Consider the following 12725-nt stretch of genomic DNA (forward strand, 5'->3'; position numbering starts at 1 on the left):
TCCGCACACCCCCGTCCCCCCGCCCCTTCGCTGAAAGCCTCCCCGTCTCGTGCGGGCTCGAGAGAGGAGCAACGGGAGACTGGGGCTGAGCCCCTGCAAGGAAGTGAGGCTGAATCATCGGCTTCCAAGACCGGCTCAAACCGGAGGAAGCCGCCTTGGGAGTGGGAGGAGATGCTGCTTGGAATGCAACCTGAGTGAAGCCCTTCACAGTGGGGGGGGGGAGGAGGGAGGCATTTATGCATAGTTTAGAAATGTTGGCTCCTTTGGATCGGACCCAGAAGAACTTCGACAGTGAACAGTACAAAAATGATATATCCCGTAGTTGCAAAGACAATCAGAATGTCTTCAGAGGCCTAGTGGACAGAGATCGGGTTTCCTTGACATCTATCAGGAAGATAATGCTCCAGTTCTACACAATTGTAATCAAGCCCTTGTGTCTCATGTGAAAAACTTAAAACCTTCCTCTTTAAAGATGCCTTTAATCTTTAGTACTAGATTCAGCCTCTTAACTCCTTGATTCATGTGAAGCTTTGAAACATCTGATACTTCTTCTGAAATAATCCCCTCCCCTAATGTTTTTACCATCCCCCCATTTACCGTCCTTTTTTACTTCGATGTATTTTAAACAAACTTTCCTTCCGTCTCATGTACGTTAATCCAAATTCGTCTAGTGTTTTTAATATTTGATAAAATATTGCTTTTATTTAGCTATTTTAATTGTCCCTTACAATCTTTTTATATTGTACGCCGTCTAGACGTTTGTTTTGATAGACGGTATATCAAAAATAAAGAAACTTGAAACTTGATTAAAATAACTATAAAACAGCACAGGTCCTATCCACGGTGTAAAGTCCTCAGCCCAACCGAGAAGAGAATGATGGAGATATGGCTCAATCGATGATCTGAAATAATGTCAAAACACATAGGGCTTGCAAGATTCACTAACCTGGAGATCCGTGTCCGATTTGTGGGCGATTGCAGGCAGGCTGACAAATAGGGGCGATGGTTGGCACGGCCCCTCCCCCCCAACCGCACGGATCGCCGGAGAGCGATCCTTGACCATGCGCAGACCGTCTTCCTTGACTGCAGATGGTCTGAGCTTGCGCGGGCCTTTCGTGCCCGGCAGAGCTTTTTTTACTTTTTTTTTTTACTTAGCTGACTTTTTTGAGCCCGTGGTTTTAACCCACTTTAAACCCGTGGGTTAAAACCACGGGCTCGCACTGTGGGGAAGGGCAGGGGAGTCGGGGCTGAGCAGGGCAGGCGAGTCGGGGAAGAAAGGCAGGAGAAGTCGGCAGAGAGCAGGAAAGGTCGCGAGCGACTGGTCCCCCCCCTCCCCCCGCCAGCCGCTTCTTTTTGGATCGGCCAGCCCAGTCGGCGTTGCGGAAAAAGTTTCGTGAATCGCGTCTTTCCTGCTTTGCATGCTGCGTATCCTCATTTGCATGCGCGGATCGGAATCGGATCGGCCACGAGGTTAGTGATTCTAGCCCATAGAATTTTGTTTCGGCTAATTGGCTACAGGGGCAAAATAATGCTCCTAATTTAGAAAGTTGCTTGGTTGGTCTGAGAACTTTTCGGCACCCCCTGGTATATAATAAAAGTGAGCCAAGTGCAGGAGAATCGAGCCATTGTGACATCACTGATGACGTTGGCTCTTATTGGTGGAATGAAGCATTATGACATCACAACACCAGCTCTGGTTACCAGAGACTGAAACTTACTCTTCACACTACGGGGGGGAGGGGGGAGGGGGGAGGAGGGGGGAAAGTTCTCAGCCCAAGCAAGAAGGTAAACGATACTAATGATAAACGAAACTGAACCTTAGGCTTATATTCCAACAGCAGAGCTCGGCACGGTTTACAAGAAATTAGAAAGGATCTGGTTCAATCAATGATCTCCAACAATGACAAAACAGAATTTTGTTTCTGCAAATTGACACTTACGGAAATAGCCCTTTTTTCAGCTCCAGTGGCAAAAGAAGGCTAGAATTTAGGAAGTTGGTTGGTTGGGCTGAGAACTTTTCAGCCCCCACGAAAAGTTACAACTGGGTTTTGTCTGCTGGAAACTGGGAAAGTGTACAGGAGGGCTAGGAAAGCAGAAGCATCCTAAGCCCAGTCATGGGCATGCATTAGTCAGACTCCACCACTGGTGCTTGAATTCACGTCCCCGGCTTTTCTTCATTTTCATTTCAATCGTTTCCACTGTCTATATGTCATTGCTGACCCGTTGCAACACAAAGGCTGACAGTGATTCAAGGAACAGCCTACTATGCCGAGAAACTGTTCCAGATTGCGTATGCGGTCTGACTTAACCCAGAAACTACCTTAGACCTGATACGTCAGAAAGAAAAAGCCGAGATCCTAAATTTAGGGCTCTTTTTATCAAGCTGTGGTAGGCGGTTAACGCACGGAATTGATGAGGCGTTAGTTTTTTGGCGTGCCGCGGGGCTTAGTGGGTGATGAAATGTCTGACGTGCTAACCCCCTTAGCGCGCCTTGATAAAAGGAGCCCTTAGGCTTCTAAGTCAGGCCCCTAAATTTTTGTCCTAAAAAATGAATTTTCTGCTGAAAGGCTCTTTAAGTTTCACTGAAAATAGGACAAGAATTTAGGGGCCAACCGTAGAAGCTTAAATTTAGGATCTCAGCTTTTTCTGCTGTTATCATATGTCTTTGTCTGATCCATCTTTGATATTTGAACTTTGATTGCCTCCCGTTTCTTATGTAATAAACTTGGAAACCTGGAAAAAGAAATCCTTCCATTCAGGCCAAAGGTGTTACTGTTTCTTTACCATTTCCCACTGAAAACACTCCCAGTAGGGAAGGGGTAAAACACGGACCTGACGGATCTAAACCCGTACGGCCTTAAAAATCTGAGGTCTGTGTCGGTCCGTGTCCCTGCCGCTTGTAGTTTCTGTCGCTGACAGATCTTGATTGAGATTTGAGCGCTGACGGATCCGTCTCAGCATAGGGAGGGAAAAGTGTTAGGATCCGTCAGCGCTCAAATCTCTTCAAGGTCTGTCAGAGCCAGAGACTAGTGCTGGAGCAGCAGAGCAGAAGCCAACAGAGCGGGGAAAAGAAGTCTCCAAACTCCAGCACTAGTCCCTGGCTCTGACAGACCTCGAAGAGATTTTTAGCACTGATGGATCCTAACACTTTTCCCGTCAGCGCTCAAATCTCAATCAAGATCTGTCAGCGACAGAAACTACAAGCGGCAGGGACACGGACCGACACGGACCTCAGATTTTTAAGGCCGTACGGGTTTAGATCCGCGAGGTCCATCAGGTCCGTGAGGACCGCGTTTTACCCCTTCCCCTTCCAGTATGGACGAATGTCGTGTGGGATTCAGACTCCTCCCTCTTTCTTGCTAGCTCTCCTCAGGATCTTTCAGATTTTGCCTATGGCACCTATCAAAGCACTAGGGAATCCGATGCAACCATTACCTTATAGGCTTATGTTTACACTTCCCCCTCCCCATTTGCGGTTTGTGCACTCGCGGTTTCACATAATCGCAATTTTTTTCTGGGGAGGGGGAAAATAAAACAAACAAACATATTTTTGACCTCCCTGCCGCCTTCCTGGCCTTACGTGGTGGTCTAGCGGGCTTTCGGGGCAGGAGCGATCTTCCTACACTCCTGCCCCGTGCAGATTGCCATGAGGAAATGGCTGCTGGGAGTTCCCGTAGTCTCTGTCCCTGCAGACAGACCCTGAGCCGCCAGTGGGAGTGCTCAACAGGAGAGGCATGGAGAAAAGCAGAGATGATGGGTATGAGGAGAGGCGCTGGTTCGGCTGACTGTCTATAGGACATGCCTCTCTCTGCGAGAGGCACATTCTGTCGGCAGTCGGCCGGTGCCATGTCACACTTGCAATATCGCTGCTGCACACAGTTTGTGGCTCACGTCTGTAGAGAATACCGCTTACTGCTGATTTTTATCCGGCGCCGTACCTCCCCATGTACGTTGAGCAGATATTTGCAGAATCACATTTAAGTGTGGCGTTAGCTCTTAAGCAGATCTGTTTGTGCCTGCAAGTGTGTATTCTAGTGTTCTAAACATTTTCACGTGCGAGGGGCCTGTACAAGCCCTTCAACATGCCGAAAATCTTGTGCTAACGTCAATTCTTTTCCTTCCCCAAATCCACCTGTTACCACCCACTGTTTTTGCTCCTAAATTTAAGAGTTCCATGAAATTTTAAGTATAAACTTAGGTAGCTCAGCCCTAGTAAATTTTCAGAGACCAATTTTGGAGCATATTTAGCTGGTGGTGGTCAGGTTTTTCAACTATGAGTCCTTTCTGACTAGAACTAGTTCCAGATGAAGTTTTCAGAGGCTGGATATAATTGTACTTTCTTTCAAAGGAATTCAATAGAAAAAAAATATCTGGAAAATTCCTTTTCATACCAATCTGTTGAAATTTGGAATACTTAACCACTGACGTAAACAAATCAAGTTTCTTAGGTGTTTTTATATACCGCCTATCAAGGTTATCTAAGCGGTTTTACAATCAGGTACTCGAGCATTTTCCCTGTCTGTCCCGGTGGGATCACAATCCATCTAACGTAGCTGGGGCTATGGATAAAGGGAATGGAAAATCTCCCATATACCGACAGATTGAAGCAGTTGGGACTTTTCTCCCTGGAGAAGCGAAGACTTAGAGGAGACATGATAGAAACCTTCAAGATCCTGAAGGGCATAGAAAAAATAGACAGGGGCAGATTTTTCAAATTAAGGGGCGCCACAAGTACAAGGGGGCACTCGGAGAAATTGAAAGGGGACAGGTTTAGAACAAACGCTAGGAAGTTCTTTTTCACTCAGAGGGTGGTGGATACATGGAACGCGCTTCCAGAGGCTGTTGTAGACAAGAAAACATTAAATGGTTTCAAAGAAGGTTTGGATAGATTCCTAGAAGAAAAAGGGGTTGGGGGGTATAGATAGGTATAGACCATTGCTCAGGCAATGGGCCTGATGGGCCGCCGCGGGAGCGGACCGCTGAGCAGGTCTGCCTCAGCGGAGGCAACTTCTTATGTTCTTATGTTCTTATGGAGCATTAAGTGACTTGCCCAGGGTCACAAGCAGCAGTGCGGGATTTGAACCCACAACCCCAGGGTGCTGAGGCTGGAGCTTCAACCACCGCGCCACACACGCCTCCAGGTTGGAAAACATACTTATTTGAGAAATTTATGAGTTAGAAACGAGGGCCCTGATTCTGTAAGCAGCTCCCGCTTTGGCATATGCCTTAAAAATGCCATGTGGCAATCACCGACAAGCAGCGCTTCCAGAATTGCGTCTCTCACGGAAATGGGCATCGGAAATGTAGGCCAGGGTCTTTTCTGAATCATGGCCAGTGGCGCACAGTGACTCTGAAGTCAGGCATCGGCCCTAACCAGGCCCACTTACGGGCTTCGGCGTTATTACGTGACGCTAGTCATTAGGGAACTAGGTGCCAGTCCCGGAGGCCGTGTAACAGTGGCTATTTTTTTTTTTTCTTACGAAGTTTTAGTTGGGTTTTAATGGCACGACCAATTATTGCACCAATTAAACCAATTAATTCCCCCTTTTACAAAAACGCAAAAGTGTTTAGCGCAGGCCGGCGCTGAATCTTCTGCGCTGCTCCCAATGCTCATAGGAACTCTATGGGCTCCTTTTATCAAGGTGCGGTAAGGGTTTATCGCGCGGAATACCGTGCGTTAAACCGCCTGCCGCACAAGTCGCTAATGCCTCCATTGATGAGGCGTTAGTTTTTTGGCTTGCCGCGGGGGTTAGCGCTTGATGAAAAGTCTGACGCGCTAAATCCCGTATTGCGTCTTGATACAAGGAGCCCTATGAGTGTCGGGAGCAGCGCAGGGCATTCAGCACACCTGCCTGTGCTACAAACCGCACCCACAGTTTTGTAACGGGGGGGGGGGGTCATAGGGTGGTTTCCGCTGCCTAACTTTCGGCTGCTGTTGTAGAATCTGGGCCTAGATGGTATATTTTATTTATTTAAAAAAATTTCTATTCTGCTGATAAACTAAGTGGATTACAATATTCATAAAATATGCAAATTCTACATCTCTAAAACAAATTAACTTAAAAATAAAAATACATCAAACCCTCATTTCAGGATTTAACCCCTCTTTTACTAAGGTGTGCGCTAAATGCTAATGCGTCCATAGAATATAATATTTGGCAGTTTGCCTTCGTAAAAGGATCCCTCAGTCTTTGCAGGAAAAATATAGATATTTCCTCATTTATAAAAACGCTCTGACAAATGCGCGGCGGCGAAAAAGGCGAACAAATTGCTAGGAATGATTAAGAAGGGCATCAGGAATAGATCAGAGAAGGTTATCATGCCGCGGTATGCCCCCACCTGGAATACTGCGTCCAGCACTGGTCGCCGTACAAGAAGAAGGACACGGCACTACTCGAAAGAGTCCAGAGAAGAGCGACTAAAATGGTTAAAGGGCTGGAGGAGTTGCCGTACAGTGAGAGGTTAGAGAAACTGGGCCTCTTCTCCCTTGAAAAGAGGCGATTAATAGGAGACATGATCGAAACATTCAAGATATTGAAGGGAATAGACTTAGTAGATAAAGACAGGTTGTTCACCCTCTCCAAGGTAGGGAGAACAAGAGGGCACTCTCTAAAGTTGAAAGGGGATAGATTTCGTACAAACGTAAGGAAGTTCTTCTTCACCCAGAGAGTGGTGGAGAACTGGAACGTTCTTCCGGAATCTGTCATAGGGGAAAACACCCTCCAGGGATTCAAGACAAAGTTAGACAAGTTCCCGCTGAACCAGAACGTATCCAAGTAAGGCTAGACTAAAATAGGATTGCCGTACATGAAGAAGGACACGGTACTACTCGAAAGGGTCCAGAGAAGAGTGACTAAAATGGTTAAGGGGCTGGAGGAGTTGCCGTACAGTGAGAGAGTAGAGAAACTGGGCCTCTTCTCTCTTGAAAAGAGGAGACCGAGAGGGGACATGATCAAAACATTCAAGGTACTGAAAGACAGGTTGTTCATCCTCTCCAAGGTAGGGAGAACGAGAGGGCACTCTCTAAAGTTGAAAGGGGATAGATTTCATACAAACGTAAGGAAGTTCTTCACCCAGAGAGTGGTGGAAAACTGGAACGCTCTTCCGGAGTCTGTTATAGGGGAAAACACCCTCCAGGGATTCAAGACAAAGTTGGACAAGTTCCTGCTGAACCGGAACGTACGCAGGTAGGGCTGGTCTCAGTTAAGGCACTGGTCTTTGACCAAGGACCACCACGTGAGCGGACTGCTGGGCACGATGGACCGCTGGTCTGGCCCAGCAGCAGCAATTCTTATGTTCTTCAAGGAATTAAAGCCAGAACATAATCTTAATGAACCATTCATGGCATTGCATAACCTTGGACCTGCTACAGGTTTTTTTTTTAATAGTGTACGTCATGGGTATGTTCAAGGGATAATCTCATTGTCAATTGTGAACGTAATTTACGATCTTGGCATGCACTTTCTCAAAGCTTGCATCAGACACCCAGGTGCCTCCCCATAGAGTACATCATGCATTATAGTCTACTATTTATCATTAAAAGGCGTACACAGAGCTGTGCATGTAACATACAATAAACAGTCCCTGCTCAGAAGAGCTTACAATCTAATTTGAACAGACAGACAGGACATCTCAGGGTTGGGGAGATTCTGGTAGAAGAAATGATACAATGGGAGAGTGAGAGCAGTGAGGGGGGGTTAAGAGTTGAAAGGTGGGCTCTTAGCTTTGATTTGCCAGGGACGGAGCATGACGGATTGATTCAGGCAACCTGTTCCGGGCAAACGGTGTGGCAAGAAAGAAGGGATTCAAGTTCAAGTTTAATAAAAATTTCACATACTGCCTATCGTACTTCTAGGCGGTTTTACAATGTAAAACAATTAAATAATTAAAATGTTTAAACAAGAAAATCAGCCATAAAAAAAACTCTGGGGTTGACGAACAAGAGACTAACAGGACTAACTGGAGATCCATCTTAAAATCAAAAAGTAATCCAAACAAGGGAAAATACAAAAGGAAGGGGATGCTCATCTGAGAGCCGGAGCAAAAAGGGGTCAAGATGATATAAGACAGAAGAGCTTTAAAGATTAAAGGCATCTTTGAAGAGAAATGTTTTAAGTTTTCCTGGGTGGTTTCGTTGCGTGTGGTCAGAGCAGAATTAACTCTTTGTTGGGGCCCCTCGTTGTAATTTAAATATATTTTAAAGCTCCCACAAATGGAGCCTTACATGATTCTGACCACAGAGGAAAACTGGCAGAGGAGGAAACAGCAGACGAGAGGCCCTGCTCGCTGGCTCCCCCTGCTGACTAGAAGGCAGCACACAGGGAGTGAGGAAGAAGAGACAGACCTCTGTGGTGAACAATGGCTCTGCGCCCTCCCGATTCTCTTCTCTGTGGCAGCAGCTAATGTACTAGGGCAAAACTCTGCCTCCTAAATATTTGGGCCCTAGGCCCATGCCTAGTTTGCCTACGCTTTAATCCTGCCCTGCGTGTGGTGTGGAATGGCGAGTAGATTTTGAAGCTGGGATCTGAGTATTCTGGACTGAGTAGATGGAATTAAAATATTGGTTAGGAAATTTGGTTCATTGGAATGAATCACTTTGAAATTCAACGGGCATAATAGATGGAATTTATGCTGTAATATGAATGAACATAGTTTTAAATTGCAAGCAGCTCTGGACCTTTTTACAGGGAGAAAGCAGGTTATAAATATCAGTTTAGATTAGATTAACATTTTGCTGACTGCCGCTGATGTTATTGCTGGATATTTAATGCCAAGCCCTGTCCAATCTTTGGCACTGAATCTCTCTCTTTTTTTTTTTTTTTGCAGAGCTGGCTGACACGTAGCTGATTAAGGGCCCCTTTTGCAAAGCCACGGTAGCGATCGGTGCATTTTTAGAGGCAGTATCGCTACCAAGGCTTTGTCAAAGGGGGGGTCCTAAGTCAATATTCAGTGCTTAACTGACATGAGTTAGTGAGATTTTTAAATTATTTCTAAACCACTTATAGCCTAAGTAGTGTACGCTTCTCCCTCCGTATTCACGGTTTTGATTATTCACATTTTTGTGTTCAGTTTTGGAGACCGTATCTGGCGAAAGACGTAAGAAGACTTGAGGCGGTCCAGAGGAGGGCGACGAAAATGATAGGAGGCTTGCGCCAGAAGACGTATGAGAAGAGACTGGAAGCCCTGAATATGTATACCCTAGAGGAAAGGAGAGACAGGGGTGATATGATTCAGACGTTCAAATACTTGAAGGGTATTAACGTAGAACAAAATCTTTTCCAGAGAAAGGAAAATGGTAAAACCAGAGGACATAATTTGAGGTTGAGGGGTGGTAGATTCAGGGGCAATGTTAGGAAATTCTACTTTACGGAGAGGGTGGTGGATGCCTGGAATGCGCTCCCGAGAGAGGTGGTGGAGAGTAAAACTGTGACTGAGTTCAAAGAAGCGTGGGATGAACACAGAAGATTTAGAATCAGAAAATAATATTAAATATTGAACTAGGCCAGTACTGGGCAGACTTGCACGGTCTGTGTCTGTGTATGGCCGATTGGTGGAGGATGGGCTGGGGAGGGCTTCAATGGCTGGGAGGGTGTAGATGGGCTGGAGTGGTTTTAACGGAGATTTCGGCAGTAGGAACCCAAGCACAGTACCGGGTAGAGCTTTGGATTCTTGCCCAGAAATAGCTAAAATTTAAATTGAATCAGGTTGGGCAGACTGGATGGACCATTCGGGTCTTTATCTGCCGTCATCTACTATGTTACTATGTTATTTTTTAGCTTGCTGGCTCCTCCCCCCAAATTACATCAGCTTGCATAGAGAACTCGCTGATTCCAAGCGTTTACAGAGAAAATCGCCGATTCCCGGCGCTTTCTTCACCGCGTTTTGCCTCTCCTTCAGGAACAGGCCAGGTCTCCCTCCGTGTTATTCGCGGTTTCACTATATTCACGATGGTTTTTAACAGAAAACAGCGGAAAAGCATATGAAAATGTTATTGGCGGGTTTTCTGTATTTGCGGTTCTGTTAATCCCCTCTCACAGCGAATACGGAGGGAGAAGTGTCCATTCGGGTACTCAAACATTTTCCCTGTCTGTCTACGTAATGTACCTGGGGCAAATGGGGGATTAAGTGACTTGAAAACCAAAAAAACTCAAATACCCTTAGTGCAAATCCTGTTCTCCTTTACTTTAAACCGCTTCCTAAGGCTCAACCAGGCACTGTGGACTTAAAACTCAAAAAAGCCACTACTAGGCTTCAGAAATCTTGTAAAGGGGGAGAAAAAGCCTTTGCTAATTTTAAAAGCATTCAGGTTACTATTAGAGTTATCTCATCGGCATAAAATATTTATTACCTTCAGTAATAAATATTTTTTCAATAATAAATACTTTTCAAATATTTCAATAAATTTCCATCCACATGCGCTGGGAGCTCTTCTCTAAAGAACAGCTAATGTAATTGGACTGCGTCCGGATCGTGCCCCAGCATATAATGTTCCTAACACTATTCTGATAAACAGCCGTCTTTCCCGGCGCTGTGCTGGATCGGGCCCACGCGTCTTTCGTAAACACTGCTGCTCTTGCGGCAAAGTCTGCTCAGCCAAAGCCAAAGACTATTACACTCCTTTTGTGTTTGTGAGTGTGGAGTGAGTTCTCGGATTAAGTGACTTGCCCAGGGCCACAAGGAGCAGCGTGGGTTTGAACTAGAAGTCTGCACAGGAACGGGGATCGCGGGAATCCCCCCCTAACCCACGGGACTCCCACGGGGACCCCCCTCTAGCCAACAGGACTCCCACGGGGTTGGAAGGCTTTGGAAGCAGGGTTTGTCCATATAATATAATGGACACGTCAGCCTTAGTAAAAGAGGGAATTTATAAGTTAATTACCTGAACAGAAAACAAAAAAAGGGTTCCACCAAAGAGATTCCACAAGGAAAACAGCAGCGCAAACACAAAAGAAACTGTGGAATTGATGATCCTGTCAGAAGGAATTGCTGCTTTTTATGGGGACGGGTGGGGATGGAAGTAATTCCTTGCGGGGATGGGTGGCGACGAAGAGGATCCTGATGGGGACGGGTGGAGACGGAGAGGATCCTGGCGGGGACGGGTGGGGACGGAGAGGATCCGGGCAGGGACAGAGAGGATCCTGATGGGGACGGATGGGGACAGAGAGGATCCTGGTGGGGATGGGCGGGGACGGAGAGGATCCTGACAGAGACGGGCAGGGACGGAGAGGATCCTTGCGGGAACGGTGGGGACGGAGAGGATCCTGACGGGGAAGGATGGGGACAGAAAGGATCCTGGCGGGGACGGGTGGGGACAGAGAGGATCCTGGCGGGGATGGGTGGGGATGGAGAGGATCCTGGCGGGGACGGGTTGGGACGGAGAGGATCCAGGCGGGGATGGGTGGGAATGGAGAGGATCCTGATGCGGAAGGGTGGGGACGGAGAGGATCCTGACGGGGATGGGTGGGGACAGAGAGGATCCTGATGCGGAAGGGTGGGGACGGAGAGGATCCTGACGGGGATGGGTGGGGACAGAGAGGATCCTGATGCGGAAGGGTGGGGACGGAGAGGATCCTGACGGGGATGGGTGGGGACAGAGAGGATCCTGATGCGGAAGGGTGGGGACGGAGAGGATCCTGGCGGGGACGGGAGGGGATGGGTGGGATTTCTGACCCCGTGCAACTCTCTAGTTTGAACCCACAACCCCAGGGTACAGAGGCTGTAGCTCTAACCACTGTGCCACTGTGTTTTATGTGGTTCCGTTTGTGCAGTAATCCTGACCTAACTCCGCTCCCCCCCAGAACACCCCCCCCCCAAACAGCTAGTTATCACTTAGGCGCTAATTTTCAGAAGTGCCTTTGAAAATTAGCTGAGAGCCTCAAACAAGCGACTTAGCCAGTCAGCTGCCATTTCAGGCCGGTTAAATCGTTTTGAACATCGATCCTAAAGTCAGAGCGTAAACTCTTTTTGACATCAGGTCACACGCTGTACATGCCATCTATCCAGTCTCCACAACTCTTTGGGGCTTTCCCTCATGCCTTCTTGAATTTGGATTTGAGAGCGGTCTTTCTCCTGGGGTAACGAGGCAGATTTCCAGCCCTGCGTTAGGCGCTGCACTTTTTTCTCTGGGATGAACTCGCACTGGTTTCGATGAACGGACCGAGGAGGTGAAGGTCCTGATTACACCAGAATGCAAAGAATCTAGTATTCTGAAAAGTCACCAAGCGGAATACTAAATATATATTTTTAGACCCAGTTCATTTAGAAAATTTTCTTTTAGACAAACCTAAATTGGATATATTACCTGTTACTAGTGCAGAAGCTGAGAAGGAATGAAGAACGAAATATATAGATTATCATTGCCTGACGTTAGAGTTTATTAAAATATTGATTTTTAGTTTTTTTAGTTTGTTTTTTTTTTTGGAATATAAAATCGGTGACAAGATTAGTCAACCCTCAATAATGTGGACTTGTTAATATCTATATTTTAATCTGAATTATTTTCTTTATATTTTGTATATTTGCTTGAGTTTGTTATGATGTAACAATTAATAAAATTTATAAAAAAAAAAAGAATGCAAAGAATCACAGAAGCGTGACTTCTCTAGACCCCTGGCAGGCTAGATCTGGAATTAAGGTATTTTTGGGGACAGTTGCTGCGCAGGGGACAGCTGCCTGCATTTCACAGTGGGAATGTTTGGGAGGAGGGGGGGGGCGAGGGGTCCCAC

The sequence above is a fragment of the Geotrypetes seraphini genome, chromosome 8, assembly GCF_902459505.1.
Source record: "Geotrypetes seraphini chromosome 8, aGeoSer1.1, whole genome shotgun sequence".
NCBI lineage: Eukaryota > Metazoa > Chordata > Amphibia > Gymnophiona > Dermophiidae > Geotrypetes > Geotrypetes seraphini.